Genomic DNA, 20,669 nt, shown 5'->3' with positions numbered 1-20,669 from the left:
ACCCAAGATTGTACACAGAAGGAATAGAACTATGAGGGATATACTATGTAATACCTACCTCCCACCGATGCCCAAGACGCTTTCTTGGCTACCTGCAAAACCAAAAGGATTCTATAGGTGTACCCATTGTAACATGTGCCCCTTGGCGATAAATGGCATCAAGGAATTCAGCTATAACACGTGTGCGACTCACTATATCAGAGACTTCATGAACTGTGATTCAAAGTTTGTAGTTTACTGCATAGTGTGTACCTGTAACCAAATCTATATTGGTAGCACTATTCGTGCGCTCAAGGAAAGGATTCAGGAACACATGAGGGCTATTCGGAAAAATGACCAGAGCTACCCTCTGGCAGTGCATTTTAATACTATGCACTCAGATGACTTACTACACAACATTAAGTTTCATGGGATTACTCAAGCCTTCAATCACCCCAGAGGGGGTGATCGTACACTGAATCTCAGAAAGCTTGAGGCACAATGGATTATTAGGCTACGGGCCGTAGAACAGGGAATCAACTTTGATAGAGAACTACAAGTGTTTCTTAGAGACTAAAATGTCTGGGCTCTGATTGTATCTGAAAGTTGTCATAACGTCTAGGATGCCAATTGGAATGATTATGATTTACATTGTGTATACTAACCCTCACAGTTCCTTTTTGCTTATGTTTTAATTAATTCAAAACTTTCTTCTTTTTCCTTTCCCTTTTGCTTACTCAGCTCATAGGGTACGGACAGACAGGTTCTGAAGCCTACTCGGCTCTTGTAGACGGACTAATAAAGTTTTTTTCGCAACTTAAAATAATGCGTAGAAAGCAATGGATAGCATGGATTGACTACTCTCCCTAGCTTGAATACTTAATGAAGGATGATTACTTGGTTCCCGGTTACCGCTCACGGGATTGACTGTTAATGTACAGTATAATGTTCGGCCATATACTCATCTTTACTCATGATGGATTTCCCTTTCCAATATGGCGGACATATTAGCAGGAAGTATAGTCCTGTTCATTTTGGACTTGGGAACAGGAAGTCCAATTAAGATGTGAAGTCTGTTTACTCTTTCTAGCTTGGAATTGAAATAGAGGGGACGGGACTGTCGTAGACCGCCACCACGGACACCGGCTGCACGACTTGCGAAATTACTGGAGAGCTTTCCTAGTAAGTGATCACAAGATAGTCCGCGCGCATTTCGGAGACGTTAACTAATTTAGCATGGGACGTATGTCCTTTCTCATAACATGTATCACAGTATGCCTAACGCTTGTTACCGTTGTTAACACAGGCACCTACCATAGTGCTTTTTGGGAGAACGCTCGGCAACATGGCTCCCTTCACAAGTTACTAAGTAAGATTACGGGTTTTATTATCTTTATTTAAACTGAATATGTATGTCTTCCCACTTTTGCGTTTCTTGAAATATATTCAGAGTGGCTCCAACATATACTCTTGGGCGCTGCGTTTGTAAACAATTGTTTTTGGTATGGAAGTGTGTGTTTTTGTCTTGCACTCAGGACTCGGTGACAGTGGGTCTTTTGCCTTTTAGATTGTTCTCACTTATCAAAAGGGGAATGTAGAAGTGCTTTCCCTCCCTATTACCGACACAAGGACCTGTGTTTTAATAGTGTGACTCTTTCAGCTATCATACTGATTTGACTGTATTCAGAACAGAACTTCTGTGGGGGTAAGAACTGATGTTACCAATACTTTCGCTTATAAAAAGGGTCCTGCCAATGATTTGAGCACATTGAATCTATTTTATACACGCCATCAATGACTTTGTTCTTCGCATTTAATGTTGGTGAAACCTTTCCTAATTTTGTAACCTTATTTTCAGGCCCTGGCGAAATTTTCGTTTTCACTTTGACTACGCAGACTTCTGCGCGGGAGGGGCTTTCTGAATGAGCAAACTACAATAAGTTAATATCGTGTACACTACTGCCGGCCTCAGCATACCGTAGAATATTGGTTAGTTTTTTAAGAAATGAAATCATGCTGAATGGGCATGGATTAGCCGTAGACCCACATTGTTTCTTTCTTTTACTCTACTAGGCACGTGCCTGGTTGCCATAAAATCCCGCTAGATACGTTAACCAGGGTTCGGATTCTCTGACCCTGGATTTTTGGATTACTCAAAAAACCCCCACATAGGAATACAGACACAAGGTAAATGGATGTCAGGAACGAGTTGGTGAAAGTTTCAGTGCCAAGAAACTTGTTGATGTTTGGTCTGTAATCAATCTTGTGTTCTTACATGGTTATTTCATATATATCTATTCCAGAATACGGATAGACTCATATTACTCATCTTGATCTTTTCGGGATAATACCTTGCCCCAGAATTGGAACTATACTTGGGACTACTATGGCTTGATACTACTCTTTATGCCTATACAAGATCCAACAGAAGGTAAAACTGTAAGATCCTATATTGCTTGACCGAACAGATTAGAAAGCTCTCTAAAATCTTACTACGGGTTCCAGGTTCTTACCTACTTACTTTAGTGACTATTGGACTTTTTACTTATTTCACATATTCTGATTGGTGACATGGTGTTTTGGATCTATTTCTCCTGCTTTTGGCTTGACCTGAGTATTGGGCTCTTTGTGAATATTACTGTACCAATGCATGCTTGGACATTTCACTACTTTCGGTGGAATGGGTCCTTTCGGTGGGATTAACTCTGATTCACGTGACTGGAGATAACAAACATGAACATAATCAAAGGAGTGAATTAGATTGATGATTCTTTATCCATACGAGGATTGTGTTTAAATGTTCTTTAATTTCACTTTAACAGCCTTGAAGAAGTTACATCGGTAACTAAACACGTGTCGGCTGTTCTGGGATTACTACCTCACTGAATTTCGAATACGCTTGCAGGTCTCAAATTTGTACTCTGATTTTTGAAAGTTTTTGTACCACGTATGCCCATGAACCATTTCTGTAATGATATTTGGAATCTTGAATCACATGTTAATTAAACCATGTATGTGCTATGATTGAACTTCATTGGTACAGTACCGTTTATTGTGGAAATTATTGGGGGGAAGTTGTAACTGTCAATAAGGTCCCGCATCGTCCAGGAGGAGAAGGTGGAGGCTCGCATTACCTTGTAGCAATCTGAAGGAGTCGTCGGACGGGACTGCAGGTCCCAGGAGCCCTGAGCGCCGCAGCGCCTCAGCTGTGTAGCGGCACGCCCTCCCGCCATCCCGCCCACCAACCGGATAAAATTCCTCGCGGAACCCGCTGGCGCGGGTCCCGCATCGTCCAGGAGGAGAAGGTGGAGGCTCGCATTACCCTGTAGCAATCTGAAGGAGTCGTCGGACGGGACTGCAGGTCCCAGGAGCCCTGAGCGCCGCAGCGCCTCAGCTGTGTAGCGGCACGCCCTCCCGCCATCCCGCCCACCAACCGGATAAAATTCCTCGCGGAACCCGCTGGCGCGGGTCCCGCATCGTCCAGGAGGAGAAGGTGGAGGCTCGCATTACCTTGTAGCAATCTGAAGGAGTCGTCGGACGGGACTGCAGGTCCCAGGAGCCCTGAGCGCCGCAGCGCCTCAGCTGTGTAGCGGCACGCCCTCCCGCCATCCCGCCCACCAACCGGATAAAATTCCTCGCGGAACCCGCTGGCGCGGGTCCCGCATCGTCCAGGAGGAGAAGGTGGAGGCTCGCATTACCTTGTAGCAATCTGAAGGAGTCGTCGGACGGGACTGCAGGTCCCAGGAGCCCTGAGCGCCGCAGCGCCTCAGCTGTGTAGCGGCACGCCCTCCCGCCATCCCGCCCACCAACCGGATAAAATTCCTCGCGGAACCCGCTGGCGCGGGTCCCGCATCGTCCAGGAGGAGAAGGTGGAGGCTCGCATTACCTTGTAGCAATCTGAAGGAGTCGTCGGACGGGACTGCAGGTCCCAGGAGCCCTGAGCGCCGCAGCGCCTCAGCTGTGTAGCGGCACGCCCTCCCGCCATCCCGCCCACCAACCGGATAAAATTCCTCGCGGAACCCGCTGGCGCGGGTCCCGCATCGTCCAGGAGGAGAAGGTGGAGGCTCGCATTACCTTGTAGCAATCTGAAGGAGTCGTCGGACGGGACTGCAGGTCCCAGGAGCCCTGAGCGCCGCAGCGCCTCAGCTGTGTAGCGGCACGCCCTCCCGCCATCCCGCCCACCAACCGGATAACGATCCACCCTCATTTCTCATTGGCTGTTATCGTGGTTAAATAGCCCCATTACAAGCGGAGCGGGACGCGACGCGGGACGCCCTTGACGAAGCCCGGACTAAGGGCGGACAGTCTGAGACAGTCCGGGACAGGTGGGGGCAGGTGGGAGCAGCTGACTGGCTTGTGGATACCTGTGTTACTTAAGTTTACTACTGTACACTTTGTTGTGTGTTTAGATCGCCAAGCCACTGTTGGTTATTGTTTAAAGCTCCTTGGCGATTGGATGTTGTATGTGACAACTTATTTGGGAAACCTTGGCATACTGTTGTCGGTGTCTAAAATAAGTAATCTTAGGGGGGTCCAGAAGCCCAATCAGCTAATTATGCCTAAAGCAAAGTTAGCAGCTTCAACCACAACCATGGACAACTACCTGGTTAAGATGGTTGATAAAATTAACCAGGAACGTAGGAAATCATTAGGTCGTCCAGGGTCACAGAGTTTGGTTTCCCCCCCGCCTATTTGTTTGGCATCTGAGAGCCACCTTGTTCAGGATCTTAATACTCCTTTATTATCTTCTGATTATTTAACTGAGGGAGCTGTTACAGATACTATTAGATCGGATAGTGACACTCCGGAGTCCACGATCGATCCTGAACCAGGCCAAGCTACCCTACCTGATGTACCTATCCCCGGTCAGTCTGTTCTCAGACGCCAAAAATTGATACGCACCTGTAGGAACACCACTAAACCCATACAGTCTAAGCGAGGAGGGAATCGCCATACAAACAAAAAGGATTCCACCCTGCAGCTAAATGTCCCAGCCCAATCTGTGCTAACGGAAGGAGTTAAGGTCACTTTAGATAAAGAACAGCTGGATCTTATAACCCAGGCTATAGTTGCCAAGTTTGACATATTTGTTAAACCTCTATTGACCAAACTTTCCACCCTTGCCGATGAAGTAGTCAGATTGGGAGGTATCCTGGATTCCTTTATTAAGGCTAGACCAGCCCCAACCAATATTATTGGTACCCAGGTGCCCGAGGAGACCTCTTTAACTACCTTAGATACAGCCCCATTGATGACTGAGAATAGCAGTTCTGAATGTAGACCTGGGTGTGCCCCTGGAAAGCCTGCTGTAGATCCCAATGTACCATCCCAGCGGCAAAACACTACAAAACCACCTGCCGTTACAGTACCAGGGGAATCATTGGGCCACAACGTTAACTTCCCTAGCTCCAGAAACCCCCAACCGAACCTGCCACCTACGTGTGCCCCATTTGTTGCTGTCCTTATGAACGTCCCCCCTGTTAAGAGGCTTGATAGTAATCCTGCTGGTGTAGAATCACACTCGTCATTAAAGAATAAAACCGTGGACTGGCTCCACCGACAGTGTGATTTCCCTCTAGCACTATCCAGAGATATACTTTGTACCAGGAGAACTAATTGGGTAGGTAAGTCCCGTAAGACCTGCGAAGGTGACTGTATAGTCATCAACTTCCGCAACCCCCATCTTACCTCCACAGTTTTAATTAAAGCCGCTTCTCTCCCAGTGACTGAACATGGTATATCCCTGCGGCCGCTTGGGTACTTTTATAGAGATTTTGCAACCCAACCTGTTATTCAATCTGTTGATGAGCGCCATTGGCATAGGCCTAGAGTTCAGGCCCTGGGTGCTATACCCACTATCTCTACGTTTAATAGATTCCAGCCGTTAAGTGGGCTTGATTACAATGATTGACTGGAGCCGACTACTGATGGTGTCAGGTCGGAGGACTCGGACTCGAGCAAAGTGAGCCATATTGGGGCACCCAGGATATCAACCTTAATTAATAATAATATTGGGGTAAGCGAATTGAACTCTACTGTGGCATGCGACCAAGGGAATCTGGCAAACCCGAACGGGGATAGGTCCCCGAAGAACCCTTCCACATGTTTAGTCAACCCTGGTTCTAGTGTCATAGCCTGTTGGAACGTTGCGGGACTATCCCACAAGGATGATTGCTTAGGTTGGTTCGATTTTATCAATCTTTTTAACATTTTATGTTTTCAGGAAACCTGGAGTTTGGTCCCCATCAACTATAACGGGTTTGTCTCATATTCAATACCTGCAGTGGCTTCTAGTTCTGGAAGAGCCAAGGGTGGCCTCCTGACACTGATCTCTGTTGACGCCCCGTTTGTAGTAAAGAAACATGTCCCGGTGGGGGACCATTCCCAGATCCTTTGGCTTTATAAGGAGCAGGATAGGAATATCCTTTTAATTAATTTTTATAATAATGTTTTTGATAATTCTAGGCAACGTATAGCTTTTGCTTTGGAGGAAGCTTTGGTTAAAATTGTTACATGTAATGAAATCGCTTTTGATTTTATCTGGTTGGGTGATTTCAATATTTCTACCTGTGTGTCCTCTGCCCGAAGGGTTTGTGGTTTTTTAAGTACCCAAGGAGAGGGAGTCGCCCATTTTCCACATAATCCATATGGGGATTCATTAAATAAAATTTTGATGACATATGACATGGAGATCATGGGGAATGCGAGGGGTATCCATGATGAAATTGTCCCTACCTTCACGGGCAGAAACGCTAACTCCGTCATCGATTTTATTTGCACTTCCAGTAGCCTTATTCCTTGGTGTTCTGCCCCTCTAGTAGTTGATAATCTGATTAGTGATCACAACTGCCTGACCATGGAGTTGGCTTTTTGGAAAACCAACACAGATCCCAAACCTAGTATTGTGGATAACATCGAGCCACATAGACCTAATGGATATAGAATTAGATGGAAGGGAGAAAAGGCAGACCTCCTGTCTAGTACCATCATTGAGAACTGCTCTAAAGAAATCGAAACAATCCTAGTGAGTGAAGAATCGACAGTGGTTATACTGAATTCATTTGTCGACATCAATCACTCCATAGAAGCAGTTTTCACCAAAAATCTTAAGGGAGATTCAAATCGGCCGAGGGGGTGGTTTGATCGTGCTTGTACTGCTGCCCTGAAGAGCCTTAAGGTGGCATTGGCAGAAAAACAAAGGGATATTACACTCATCCGGCATCTTAGGGCAACCTATAAGGCAGCCATCACAGATAGAAAGGCTGAACTTAAGCGTGAGGCTTGGGATAAGTTAGATCGGGCCGCCGAAACCTCTGACTCCTCACTGTTTTGGGCCACAGTCAACAGCCCTTTTTTAAGGGACGAGACTGCGCCTATCTTGTCTGCTAACGTTAGCGTGGAAAGCTGGGTTTCCCATTTTTCCCTGATTTTTGATTCTGATAAACACATGGTCAATGGTGGTGGGGCCTGGCCAATTCTCCCCCTAGATATAACATGTGCCGAGGTTCAGAGATGCATTATTGCAAGTAAAGGTGGGAAGGCCCAGGGACCAGATGGTGTGCCGGTGGATATCTATAAAAAAGAACCTGAAATCTGGGGCCCACTATTGACCAAGGTTTTTAACTCTGCTGTGAGGCATGGTGCACCGCCTACATGGGAGGAATCTATTATTATTCCCATCTATAAAAAGGGGGAGAAGGGTGATGCTAAGAACTATCGGCCTATCTCCCTCCTCGATTCGTCCGTGAAAATCATGAGCCGGGTGCTCCTTGTCAGATTAGAAGAATGGGCGGAAGATAACAATATTCTGGCCAATTCCCAATATGGATTTAGGAAGGGCAGAGGCACAGTCGAACAGTGCCTCAACCTAGAACTGCTAATTGGGAAATATACTATGGCCAAGAAGGGTTCCCTCTTCCTCTGTTTTGCCGATCTCAGTAGTGCCTTCGATATGGTTAACCATCAGATTCTTTGGGAGACACTACTGAGAATGGGGGCACCGGAGGGCATTGTCCATTTCCTGGCCAGACTGTACGTTAACCTTAGCTCTAGCGTCAGATATGGCCCGGGAGGGGAACGCACCCCTAAGTTTCCTGTTAAGCGTGGCATTAGGCAGGGGTGTGTGTTAGCCCCATTGCTCTTCACACTTTTTATCAACGAGGTGGACTCTGTCTTAAGGTCAGTGGGGGCTGATGCCCCAACCATTCTTGACTCCTATATCCCGGTATTATTGTACGCGGACGATGCAGTCCTTCTTTCTAGGACCCCTGTAGGCCTCCAACGCCTCATGGACAGGTTTTCCTTGTTTATTGGGGAGAGGAAACTGGTCATTAACAAAACAAAGACTTTTGTCATGGAATGTGGTAAGGGCCGTAAAAAACCTCATCCATTCTTTATGGAAGGACAGAGGGTACAGACGGTAGATACATTTAACTACTTGGGTATCACCTTTTCAAAGACAGGTAGCTGGACCAGCGAAGTTACCCACGTTAGAGCAAGAATGGCGAAATGTGCTCACGGGGTATTCACGTTCGCCTGTAAGATCGGGGAAAAACGAATTAGTGATATGTTGAAGATCTATCAGATGAGGTGCCTTTCAATTGCCCTTTATGGAGCGGGTGTCTGGGGGCATGTTTCGGTTGGGAGTCTCCAAGTGGAGGAAAACCTGTTTTTAAAAAGGTTACTCTGTTTGCCTACTTCAGCATCCACGCATTTGGTCCATAGGGAATTTGGGATATCCCATCTATTAGATTCCATTGCCCATAGACCTTTAATGCTGTGGCGTGCGATATGGGCTAAGGAGGAGACCTCCATGAATAGAGATATTATCAAGGACTGTTTATCTCTAGATAACCATCTGAAGATCCCCTGGGTAAAATTTGTTATGCACAGTTTTAAGGACATATATGGTGTTAATCTATATGAGGATTGTTATGCTGCCAACACTATGTCTAAAAGCGAAATGAAGTCTGTTTGGTTGTCATTAAAGTTCGAGGAACACCTGAAGGCCGGTAGCAATCTATCCACCTGTAAGCTCTATGACAGCAATTGTGAGATGTCAGGTTTTCAATCTTATTTGAGCTTTGTTACTAGGCCATCTCACAGGTTTGTTTTAACCAGACTGCGCTTTGGAATTGCTCACCATCTGGTGGCGTTTCCTAATATCAAAAAATACCCCATGGGTCCTTGTCCCTGTGATGGAATTACAGCACAAAGTACAATGCACTTTTTATTGTTTTGCCCACTATATGGTAACTACCGTATTGCATTTTTAAAACCCCTATATAAGAAACTAGGTGTCAGAACAGTTAAGGATGTCCTGAAACTGATATTTAACCCCTCCCCTGATGTCTGTTTCTTTACAGCCACATTCCTTTTAAAAGCTATCAAGGCTAGGCCTAGTATTATCATCTTTTAAAATCGATATTGCCGTTTTTATGTATTACCTGTTTTAACACCTTGATGATGTTTTTTTATGAATTACTCGTGTTTTTAGCCTATGTGTATCATGATGTTTTTATGTGTACTGCTTTTATGGACTTTGTTGTCAAGCTCCGAATAAAGCTTTATGAATTGAATTGAATTGGATGTCAGGAACGAGTTGGTGAAAGTTTCAGTGCCAAGAAACTTGTTGATGTTTGGTCTGTAATCAATCTTGTGTTCTTACATGGTTATTTCATATATATCTATTCCAGAATACGGATAGACTCATATTACTCATCTTGATCTTTTCGGGATAATACCTTGCCCCAGAATTGGAACTATACTTGGGACTACTATGGCTTGATACTACTCTTTATGCCTATACAAGATCCAACAGAAGGTAAAACTGTAAGATCCTATATTGCTTGACCGAACAGATTAGAAAGCTCTCTAAAATCTTACGACGGGTTCCAGGTTCTTACCTACTTACTTTAGTGACTATTGGACTTTTTACTTATTTCACATATTCTGATTGGTGACATGGTGTTTTGGATCTATTTCTCCTGCTTTTGGCTTGACCTGAGTATTGGGCTCTTTGTGAATATTACTGTACCAATGCATGCTTGGACATTTCACTACTTTCGGTGGAATGGGTCCTTTCGGTGGGATTAACTCTGATTCACGTGACTGGAGATAACAAACATGAACATAATCAAAGGAGTGAATTAGATTGATGATTCTTTATCCATACGAGGATTGTGTTTAAATGTTCTTTAATTTCACTTTAACAGCCTTGAAGAAGTTACATCGGTAACTAAACACGTGTCGGCTGTTCTGGGATTACTACCTCACTGAATTTCGAATACGCTTGCAGGTCTCAAATTTGTACTCTGATTTTTGAAAGTTTTTGTACCACGTATGCCCATGAACCATTTCTGTAATGATATTTGGAATCTTGAATCACATGTTAATTAAACCATGTATGTGCTATGATTGAACTTCATTGGTACAGTACCGTTTATTGTGGAAATTATTGGGGGGAAGTTGTAACTGTCAATAAGGTTGCGTTAGACTGCTCACCTTTCACTTTACTGTGTGACACACTAATCTGTTACTTTGAGTGCCGGGATAGTACCCTGTTGAAAAGTATGTTCTAGCCACCAGCACCCTTGTTTGGGCCTAGTGGACTCTCGCATCCTAGGTAGTGGGATGCTCTTCTATCCGGATGGGCACCTTAAAACTATTCTAGCTACTAGGGAATAGATGTGCGACCTAATTCCATCACTACCTTGTCTAGGATTGTTGTGGACGACGTGGTGGTGGGGGTGGTGGTGGACGACGTGGTGGTGGGGGTGGTGGTGGACGACGTGGTGGTGGGGGTGGTGGTGGACGACGTGGTGGTGGGGGTGGTGGTGGACGACGTGGTGGTGGGGGTGGTGGTGGACGACGTGGTGGTGGGGGTGGTGGTGGACGACGTGGTGGGGTGGTGGACGACGTGGTGGGGTGGTGGACGACGTGGTGGGGTGGTGGACGACGTGGTGGGGTGGTGGACGACGTGGTGGGGTGGTGGACGACGTGGTGGTGGGGGGGTGGTGGTGGGGTGGTGGACGACGTGGTGGTGGGGGGGTGGTGGTGGGGGTGGTGGACGACGTGGTGGTGGGGGTGGTGGACGACGTGGTGGTGGGGGTGGTGGACGACGTGGTGGTGTGGGTGGTGGACGACGTGGTGGTGTGGGTGGTGGACGACGTGGTGGTGGGGGTGGTGGACGACGTGGTGGTGGGGGTGGTGGACGACGTGGTGGTGGGGGTGGTGGACGACGTGGTGGTGGTGGGGGGTGGACGACGTGGTGGTGGTGGGGGGTGGACGACGTGGTGGTGGTGGGGGGTGGACGACGTGGTGGTGGACGACGTGGTGGTGGTGGGGGGTGGACGACGTGGTGGTGGACGACGTGGTGGTGGTGGGGGGTGGACGACGTGGTGGTGGACGACGTGGTGGTGGTGGGGGGTGGACGACGTGGTGGTGGACGACGTGGTGGTGGTGGTGGGGGGTGGACGACGTGGTGGTGGTGGGGGGTGGACGACGTGGTGGTGGTGGGGGGTGGACGACGTGGTGGTGGTGGGGGGTGGACGACGTGGTGGTGGTGGGGGGTGGACGACGTGGTGGTGGTGGGGGGTGGACGACGTGGTGGTGGTGGGGGGTGGACGACGTGGTGGTGGTGGGGGGTGGACGACGTGGTGGTGGGGGGTGGACGACGTGGTGGTGGGGGGTGGACGACGTGGTGGTGGGGGGTGGACGACGTGGTGGTGGGGGGTGGACGACGTGGTGGTGGGGGTGGACGACGTGGTGGTGGGGGTGGACGACGTGGTGGTGGGGGTGGACGACGTGGTGGTGGGGGTGGACGACGTGGTGGACGACGTGGTGGGGGTGGTAGACATGGTGGTGGTGGACGACGTGGTGGTGGTGGGGGGGTGGACGACGTGGTGGTGGTGGGGGGGTGAACGACGTGGTGGGGGTGGTGGTGGACGACGTGGTGGTGGTGGGGGTGGTGGTGGACGACGTGGTGGTGGACGACGTGGTGGGGTGGTGGACGACGTTGGGGGGTGGTGGACGACGTGGTGGTGGGGGTGGTGGACGACGTGGTGGTGGGGGTGGTGGACGACCTGGTGGTGTGGGTGGTGGACGACGTGGTGGTGGGGGTGGTGGACGACGTGGTGGTGGGGGTGGTGGACGACGTGGTGGTGGGGGGGTGGACGACGTGGTGGTGGTGGGGGGTGGACGACGTGGTGGTGGTGGGGGGTGGACGACGTGGTGGTGGTGGGGGGTGGACGACGTGGTGGTGGTGGGGGGTGGACGACGTGGTGGTGGACGACGTGGTGGTGGTGGGGGGTGGACGACGTGGTGGTGGACGACGTGGTGGTGGTGGTGGGGGGTGGACGACGTGGTGGTGGACGACGTGGTGGTGGTGGTGGGGGGTGGACGACGTGGTGGTGGACGACGTGGTGGTGGTGGTGGGGGGTGGACGACGTGGTGGTGGACGACGTGGTGGTGGTGGGGGGTGGACGACGTGGTGGTGGTGGGGGGTGGACGACGTGGTGGTGGTGGTGGGGGGTGGACGACGTGGTGGTGGTGGGGGGTGGACGACGTGGTGGTGGTGGGGGGTGGACGACGTGGTGGTGGTGGGGGGTGGACGACGTGGTGGTGGTGGGGGGTGGACGACGTGGTGGTGGTGGGGGGTGGACGACGTGGTGGTGGGGGGTGGACGACGTGGTGGTGGGGGGTGGACGACGTGGTGGTGGGGGGTGGACGACGTGGTGGTGGGGGTGGACGACGTGGTGGTGGGGGTGGACGACGTGGTGGTGGGGGTGGACGACGTGGTGGACGACGTGGTGGGGGTGGTAGACATGGTGGTGGTGGACGACGTGGGGGTGAACGACGTGGTGGGGGTGGTGGTGGACGACGTGGTGGTGGTGGGGGTGGTGGTGGACGACGTGGTGGTGGACGACGTGGTGGTGGGGGTGGTGGACGACGTGGGGGTGGTGGACGACGTGGTGGTGGGGGTGGTGGACGACGGGGTGGTGGACGACGGGGTGGTGGGGGACGGGGTGGTTGGGGTGGTGGAAGACGGGGTGGTGGGCGACGTGGTGGTGGGGGTGGTGGACGATGTGGGGGTGGACGACGTGGTGGTGGGGGTGGTGGACGACGTGGTGGTGGGGGTGGTGGACGACGTGGGGGTGGTGGACGACGTGGTGGTGGGGGTGGTGGACGAAGTGGTGGTGGGGGTGGTGGACGAAGTGGTGGTGGGGGTGGTGGACGACGTGGGGGTGGGGGTGGTGGACGACGTGGTGGCGGTGGTGGTGGACGACATGGTGGTGGTGGATGACATGGTGGGGGTGGACAACGTGGTGGTGGACGACGTGGTGGTGGTGGGGGTGGACGACGTGGTGGGGGTGGACGACGTGATGGGGGTGGACGACGTGGTGGGGGTGGACGACGTGGTGGGGTGGGGTTGGACGACGTGGTGGGGTGGACGACGTGGTGGGGGTGGACGATGTGGTGGACGACGTGGTGGTGGTGGGGGTGGATGACATGGTGGTGGTGGATGACGTGGTGGTGGGGTGGACGACGTGGTGGGGGTGGACGACGTGGTGGTGGGGGGTGGTGGTGGACGACGTGGTGGTGGGGGGGTGGTGGACGACGTGGTGGAAGACGTGGTGGTGGGCGACGTGGTGGTGGGGGTGGTGGACGACGTGGTGGTGGACGACGTGGTGGTGGGGGTGGTGGATGACGTGGTGGGGGTGGATGACGTGGTGGGGGTGGATGACGTGGTGGGGGTGGATGACGTGGTGGGGGTGGACGACGTGGTGGGGGTGGTGTTGGTGGGGGTGGTGGTGGACGACGTGGTGGTGGTGGACGACGTGGTGGTGGTGGGGGTGGTGGACGACGTGGTGGTGGTGGAAGACGTGGTGGTGGGCGACGTGGTGGTGGGGGTGGTGGGCGACGTGGTGGTGGGGGTGGTGGGCGACGTGGTGGTGGGGGTGGTGGGCGACGTGGTGGGCGACGTGGGGGTGGTGGACGACGTGGGGGTGGTGGACGACGTGGGGGTGGTGGACGACGTGGGGGTGGTGGACGACGTGGGGGTGGTGGACGACGTGGGGGTGGTGGACGACGTGGGGGTGGTGGACGACGTGGGGGTGGTGGACGACGTGGGGGTGGTGGACGACGTGGGGGTGGTGGACGACGTGGGGGTGGTGGACGACGTGGGGGTGGTGGACGACGTGGGGGTGGTGGACGACGTGGGGGTGGGGTGGACGACGTGGTGGACGACGTGGGGGTGGTGGATGGGGTGGGGTGGTGGACGACGTGGTGGTGGGGGTGGTGGACGACGTGGTGGGGGTGGATGACATGGTGGTGGTGGGGGTGGATGATGTGGTGGTGGTGGTGGGGTGGACGGCGTGGTGGTGGACGACGTGGTGGGGGTGGACAACGTGGTGGGGGTGGACGACGTGGTGGGGGTGGACGACGTGGTGGGGTGGACGACGTGGTGGGGGTGGACGACGTGGTGGGGGTGGACGACGTGGTGGGGGTGGACGACGTGGTGGGGGTGGACAACATGGTGGGGTGGACAACATGGTGGGGTGGACAACGTGGTGGGGTGGACAACGTGGTGGGGTGGACAACGTGGTGGGGTGGACAACGTGGTGGGGTGGACAACGTGGTGGGGTGGACAACGTGGTGGGGTGGACGACGTGGTGGGGTGGACGACGTGGTGGGGGTGGACGACGTGGTGGGGGTGGACGACGTGGTGGGGGTGGACGACGTGGTGGGGGTGGACGACGTGGGGGTGGGGTGGTGGTGGACGACGTGGTGGTTGGGTGGTGGTGGATGACGTGGTGGAACAGGGTGGTGGAAGACGTGGTGGTGGGCAACGTGGTGGTGGGGGTGGTGGACGACATGGGGGTGGTGGACGACGTGGTGGTGGGGGTGGTGGACGACGTGGTGGTGGGGGTGGTGGACGACCTGGTGGTGGGCGACTATTGGGTAGGAGGGTGCTGGCAGAATGTGAAAGGAGAGGAGGATCTGTAAGGGGGCACATGGGAGAGCAGAAAGAGGCCGAATATTAAAAACATAAAACGGCGAGTAGATAGAACACAAAACAGATTTAACGGGGTGGTCCCTTTTTATAGCGCATGTGAATATTCCTTAGCACCCCGTTTTTAGTAAACAGGGGACCATGGGGAGATTAATTGATTAATCATGCATGATTATTGCATGCGGAAGCTGGTGTTTGAGTCACGGCGTTGGCTTACCAATGTGTGATTCTGGGCAAGTTAGTTAATCTCCCGTGCCTTCTAAAAGGCAATGTGTTCCTGTGTGAATGTGCTCTTGTGTAATTGTAACTGGTAACTGTAACAACCACTTGGGGCATGAGTAGGAGTTGTGCGGCATTTACCACACCATGTAAATAACAATTAAAGAAAACCCAGGACTGGAGTTCTACCAACATGGCGTCAGGTGACAGTCCTAGAAAGTTATGAAAGTGGAACCAGCAGCATCAGCCTTCACCAGGCCCTGCTGCGAGCCCTGCGCGTGCTCTGCTAGTTTGTAGTACTTGGCGCGTGGATGAGGGAGCTGCTCCCAAGCACAGGATTTCAAACTGCACACCTAACTTAGATTGACAGTTAATTCCATGCCATTGGGGACCGCAAGTGCTGAGTTCTCATATAACCAACAGTGCATTCTGGGAGTTGTAGTCCAGCAACGTCCAAAATGAAACAACTGGGCAACAGCTCTAGGTGTCATCCTAAATGCAGAACTGTACCCCGGAGCTGGACTAGCAGCTCCTCTGACTAGAAGAGAATTGGGGGGTGGGGAGAGTAGTTCCAGGCGGAAGTGTGAGGCGCTCTCTTACCTCACTGGCCCATCTCCAGAGGCCTGGATACTGGGCTGTATCCGGTGGAGGCGAAGAGAGCGGTGCCTGCAGCTCTTAGCAGGGGGATTCCTAGTACTCTGCACTCTGTGGCTTATCTGGTCCCACCTCTCCCTCCTGCGCCCCCACAGGATGAGGGTGGGCTGCCGGGTGATCCAGCGGTCTGGATGCATCTGTTCTTGCCCTTGCCGCCGCGGTCCCTCTGTGCGTCTCTCTGCTAATGCGCAGGGAGCTACTGGCATGGGAGGGTCAGAGGAAGCCTGTGGGGCTTGGAGTGTGTGAGAGGGAAAGGGTGTACTGACATCACGCATGACAGCTTCCCCTAAATGTACGCAGCTATCAAGTGCTGCAAATTCATAATGTAGCATTATGGGTTTTTTTTGCGTTACGTGTTTTGTAAAAACTTTGCCTTCTAATAAAGTTCAAAGGGATTTGATTTTTTTAAATTGTAAATGCGTGAAGAGGGGGCTAGGAGAGGGAAGGGTTCTGGGGCAGGGCGGCAACAGAGGTATATGAGAAAATAGGCTTTTGTTTTGCACCGTAGATAGTAATGGTCATAATTTCCTCCACAAAAGTGCATTAAAATAACTTTGTAAATAAACAGGCACAGGGATTCGGAGTCACTTCAAACCAACCTCAATCCCCACCTTCCACCTTGTCAGACAACTAGTAGCAGCACGCGAGCAGGCTGACCCCCAAGCTGCGACGTTACTTCAGCATAAACAGTCTGCACGCTCTTTAAATTAGCATTGGGCAGATGCTAAAGTCAGAGTCCTACTACTGTGCAGGATTTCAGCATTTTGATTTCCCTATGCGAACATCGCGGTCCTGAAAGTTAAAGAGGACCGCGCTGCAGTCGGAGCATAGGAACTCTTGTCTTTATGGGGCCATATGATTAGAAACACATGGCCCCATAAAGATAAGAAAGTGCTTTGCGACAGACGCAAAGCAGGCAAGCCAGTCCGGGTGGGCCGGCGCAAAAGGGAGGCAACCCAATCACCTAATTTCCAATGACAGGCCATCGTTTAACATAAACCGTGATGCCAGCCAATGGAAATAAGGGGCGTGGCTTCAAGCCTTTTTCTCAAACTCATTTACAATAAATATCGTCGAGCGAGCTACGCATGTGCGCAGCAACGCTAGGCGAGACCTAAAAATAATTGGGGCTAGTAGACAACCTTGGCAGACCGTTCGATCCATCCCAAAAGAATCAGTGCGTTCACCATCCAGCCCATATCTACCAGCAGCAGAGAGATCATTATGTAGGGCCTCAGAAAAACCACAAGTCCCCTATCAACTCCCCACAGACTTCAGTTTCACCCACAATTTGGACCTTGTCATGCTATTGAATACACAAGAGATGTCCATAACTGCTAAGAAAATGTTATACCTAACCTGGCTCTGAACCAATACTGGAGCAAAGAGAGAACATCCTTATCCTCCACCCTTGTTAACAACCTTTCCAAGATGCTCCTTCCAACTATCTTTTTTTCCTTTTCTTTAAACATCTTTTTATTAAACTTGATACATCAAACTGCATACACTGCTATTAGTTACATATTATATATTAAGACGCTCATAGAGTGGTATCTCTGGCAACATCACTTAGTAACCAACATGGTATCGCCGCCTTTATGGCCAATCGTCTACAATGTCACACAGCCTCCTAGCCATTCAGCCCATGTGGTCTATACTTTCTTCCGCCCCCCCTCCGTTCCTCCCTTTATTAGAACCCCTGACAGGTGCTTCAAGCCCGCCCCCCCCCCCCCCAAATACTTTATCCCATTACTTGGGGCATCCCTTTCTCTGATACACCACATGTCCCGCTCTCCGACACCAGGCTAAATCTGATACCCTATCAGGAGCTGTCCCAGGCCCACACTAGATTCCTCTAGGAAACCCCAACATCCAACGTTAGCCAAATTTTCTGATAACAGGACCAGGTCTCCTCCCCTGAGATGTTCGAAAGGAGCCATTTAGCATTTAATCGGACAGTCAGCGATGTCGCCTGGGGCATCGCCATGGTTATTTGTTTCCAATACTCCTGGATTTTCAGACATTTCCACAGGATGTGATTAAATGTGCCCTCCTGGTTACAGCCATGCTGTCAAAGGCGTTGCTATTCTCCCAATCTTATATAACACTATTCTGGAATTAAAAGACCTCTGTAGGATCTGCAACTGGACTAGTCAATCTAGTCCGAATACCAATCACTCAAGGGCCCTGAATGGCCTCTGTCCAGTCACCGTTATCAACGTCACCCAGGTCACCAGACCACCCTTCTCGAAGTTGCAGTAGTGGACCTGGAGAATTTTTGATTAACTTCTTGCATATGATTGATATTTGTCAGGTATAGGATCTGTTAATAATCGATCTTCCAAGGGGAATGCCTTGGGCAATTGTTCCCTTTCTGATAAATGCTTCCTCGTTGCATGGCCAAGTTCCATATATCTATATTGCTCTGTTTCCGCCATTTCGTATACCTGGCAGAGATCTGTCAAGGATATCTTGGCCTGACACCTTCAGATGTTGCTCAAATGTTCTATACCCATTTGGAGGAGCCCGTTAAGCCCCCTACCTCTCGTAGGTCGCTATGCCACAATGGGGTGAAACGTGTTAATTTTCCACGTCAACCTAGGTAACGCGTGGCTTCCCTCCATGCCCGACGACCGGCGCGTATGCTCCGGTAGACCCTGTTCTCTCTGGCGCCGGTACAAAATAGTCCGCGTCCTTCCCTACCCACTGTGTACCTGTCCATTCGATAAGCTGGTTCCTGCTGGTCAGACAAGACTCAATCATTAATCACAACCAATTGCATTGCCCAATAGTACAGTTGGACGCCAGGAATCCCCCCAATCTTCCTTCTTATACCCCCTATGCAATTGCCGCAGTGCTACTCTCGGGGTAGAGCCATTCCATAGCAGTATACAAACTTGATATATATTTCTAAATATCTCTGGCGGAATTTTAATTGGAGTGTTCTGCAACATATACAATAGGCACAGGAGGGTCATCAATTTATAGAGAGAAGCCCTCATCAGAAGTGTAGGAGAGTAGGGTCTGCTTTCTATGTTCACCCCCACTTTTTGCTTTACTGGTTTTCGACTTAGATGTGGCTGTGGGCCTGCTGATCAGACCCACAGCCCTGCTGTTCTCTCTCTAAATTAATACTATGTACTTTAGGTGCATAACCCATTTGGATAGGATCACCTTATTGGCCCCTGTACAGTGTACCCTAGGTACCCAGGGCATAGGTGTACCCTAGGCCTACCAGGGGCTGCAGCATGTATTATGCCACCCCTGGCCTGGCCTTCCATTTTGACACAACTGGCTGATCACTCAGCTGGGGCAAGGTCGTGTAATCACCCCTTGCTTAGGTGTAGTATTCCTATACCTAACTTACATATAGACACATGTGTACCTATCAGTCACTCCTATGGCAGGCCTTAACAATCCTGGAGGCAGAGTGCTTGGTAACATGTGAGATGGTGCTCTAGCATGAGCTGAGCCTGTCTGCAGCTTTCGGAACCATGCCCTTATAGCTGTTCTATGATATAGCCTACCATATACTCTTAAAGTGCCTTATAATCTTAGACGGTTATGGTAACTATGGTTTGGCTTTATCGAAACATGTCGTGTAAGGTGTCTAACACTGTGGAATAATACCCCCATACCATTTCTGGACATGAGGATATTATTCCCCCCTTCTAGAGGGAAAGACATGTTAAAATCATACTTCACTGTTAGCCTCTGACCAAAGCCTCAGCATCACAAAATGGATGCTGCTGCCACGACACAAGTCTGACCTCCTGCAGCTGGGAGTGATCCCAGCCAGGGAGGCCTGGACAATAGGTTTCCTGCTTGGGGAGGTGCTAGCACCTCCCCAGACAGCCTTTAGTGTATTGGGGCAGGGTGGGCTGAAAGGAATGAGACATGCCTGGGGCACACAAGGTGTTCCTTGCATAGTCCAGTTCAAACCGGTGCTGGGGCACTCCAGCCCCAGCTCTGGCGCGAAACGGGACAAAGGGAAGTGGGTGTAACCACCCCCTCCCAGGTCCCACCCATAAGGCGTGACCTAGCAGGTATCCCAGCCCCCCAGATTAGTATAAGAGTGGGAGTTGGGCCTCAAGACTTTAGATTATCCTGAACCTGCAAAACTGAACAGAAACTCTGGACCTTCGACATTCGACGAAAGAAGAAGACTGAAGAATCTCCCTTGTGGCCAAGGAGTGGCTACCCTGTGCAAACAGGCACCATCAAGAGACTACCCTTTGCTTTGCCCACGTTCGAGGAACCGACTGCAGAGCCCGACCAGAGCCTTGACTTCCAGACTTCTCCGACCCTGATCCACATCTACAGCAGAGCTGAGATCCGTGGAGGCGACGAGCGACGTGGGACCGGCTACCTGGGAAAAGTGGCTAGTATCTTCAAGCGCAGCTTCTGAGGCACCCTCGAAGTTGTGCACCGGGGATTGAGAAGCCCCACCCCCAAGCACCATCTGCACCGAAGACCAGCCCCCCACACTCCACGAGTCCTGCGTGGGGCCCTTCAGCATTTTCCTGCTTGCCGCGTCTGTCCGGTTGCTTGCCCGCTGGCTAGTGGCCTTTGTGACGACGCACCCTGAAATCTTCTGCGCTGGTTTGGCTCCTCCAGACTGGCTCCCGCTTCTCTGCAAAGAAGAAGCACCCCAGACCTTCCTGGTCTGCACCAGAGGCAAGTCCTCCGTTCTTCGTGGGTTCCGCTTGCCAAGGCTTGGTGAGTCCTAGTCCAACTTCGACGCCGCCGACAGCAAGAGCCTTCGTGGGACAGCTCGCCTCCTGGTCCTGGTCGTCCTCGACGC

The 20,669-nt window shown here is 51.3% G+C and overlaps 2 protein-coding genes across 5 annotated transcripts in view; one reads left to right on the top strand and one right to left on the bottom strand.

The window, feature by feature from the left end:
• The window catches only part of TOE1 (target of EGR1, exonuclease), a 214,207-nt gene that overhangs the window by 76,480 nt on the left and 117,058 nt on the right, over nucleotides 1-20,669 (bottom strand). The gene's annotated exons all lie outside the window — the stretch shown is intronic.
• Nucleotides 2,287-20,669, top strand: part of MUTYH (mutY DNA glycosylase) — a 172,469-nt gene continuing 154,086 nt past the window's right edge. Inside the window, exons 1-4 of the mRNA XM_085602829.1 lie at nucleotides 2,287-2,410; nucleotides 2,802-2,884; nucleotides 9,675-9,802; nucleotides 10,194-10,276. The gene's annotated coding sequence lies outside the window, so the exon portion shown is untranslated. The remainder of the gene's footprint in view (nucleotides 2,411-2,801; nucleotides 2,885-9,674; nucleotides 9,803-10,193; nucleotides 10,277-20,669) is intronic.

This window comes from Triturus cristatus, chromosome 4_2 (assembly GCF_964204655.1).
Source record: "Triturus cristatus chromosome 4_2, aTriCri1.1, whole genome shotgun sequence".
Taxonomy (NCBI): Eukaryota; Metazoa; Chordata; class Amphibia; order Caudata; family Salamandridae; genus Triturus; species Triturus cristatus.
The sequence above is the reverse complement of the archived record's forward strand: the minus strand, read 5'-3'. Positions and strand labels throughout refer to the sequence as shown.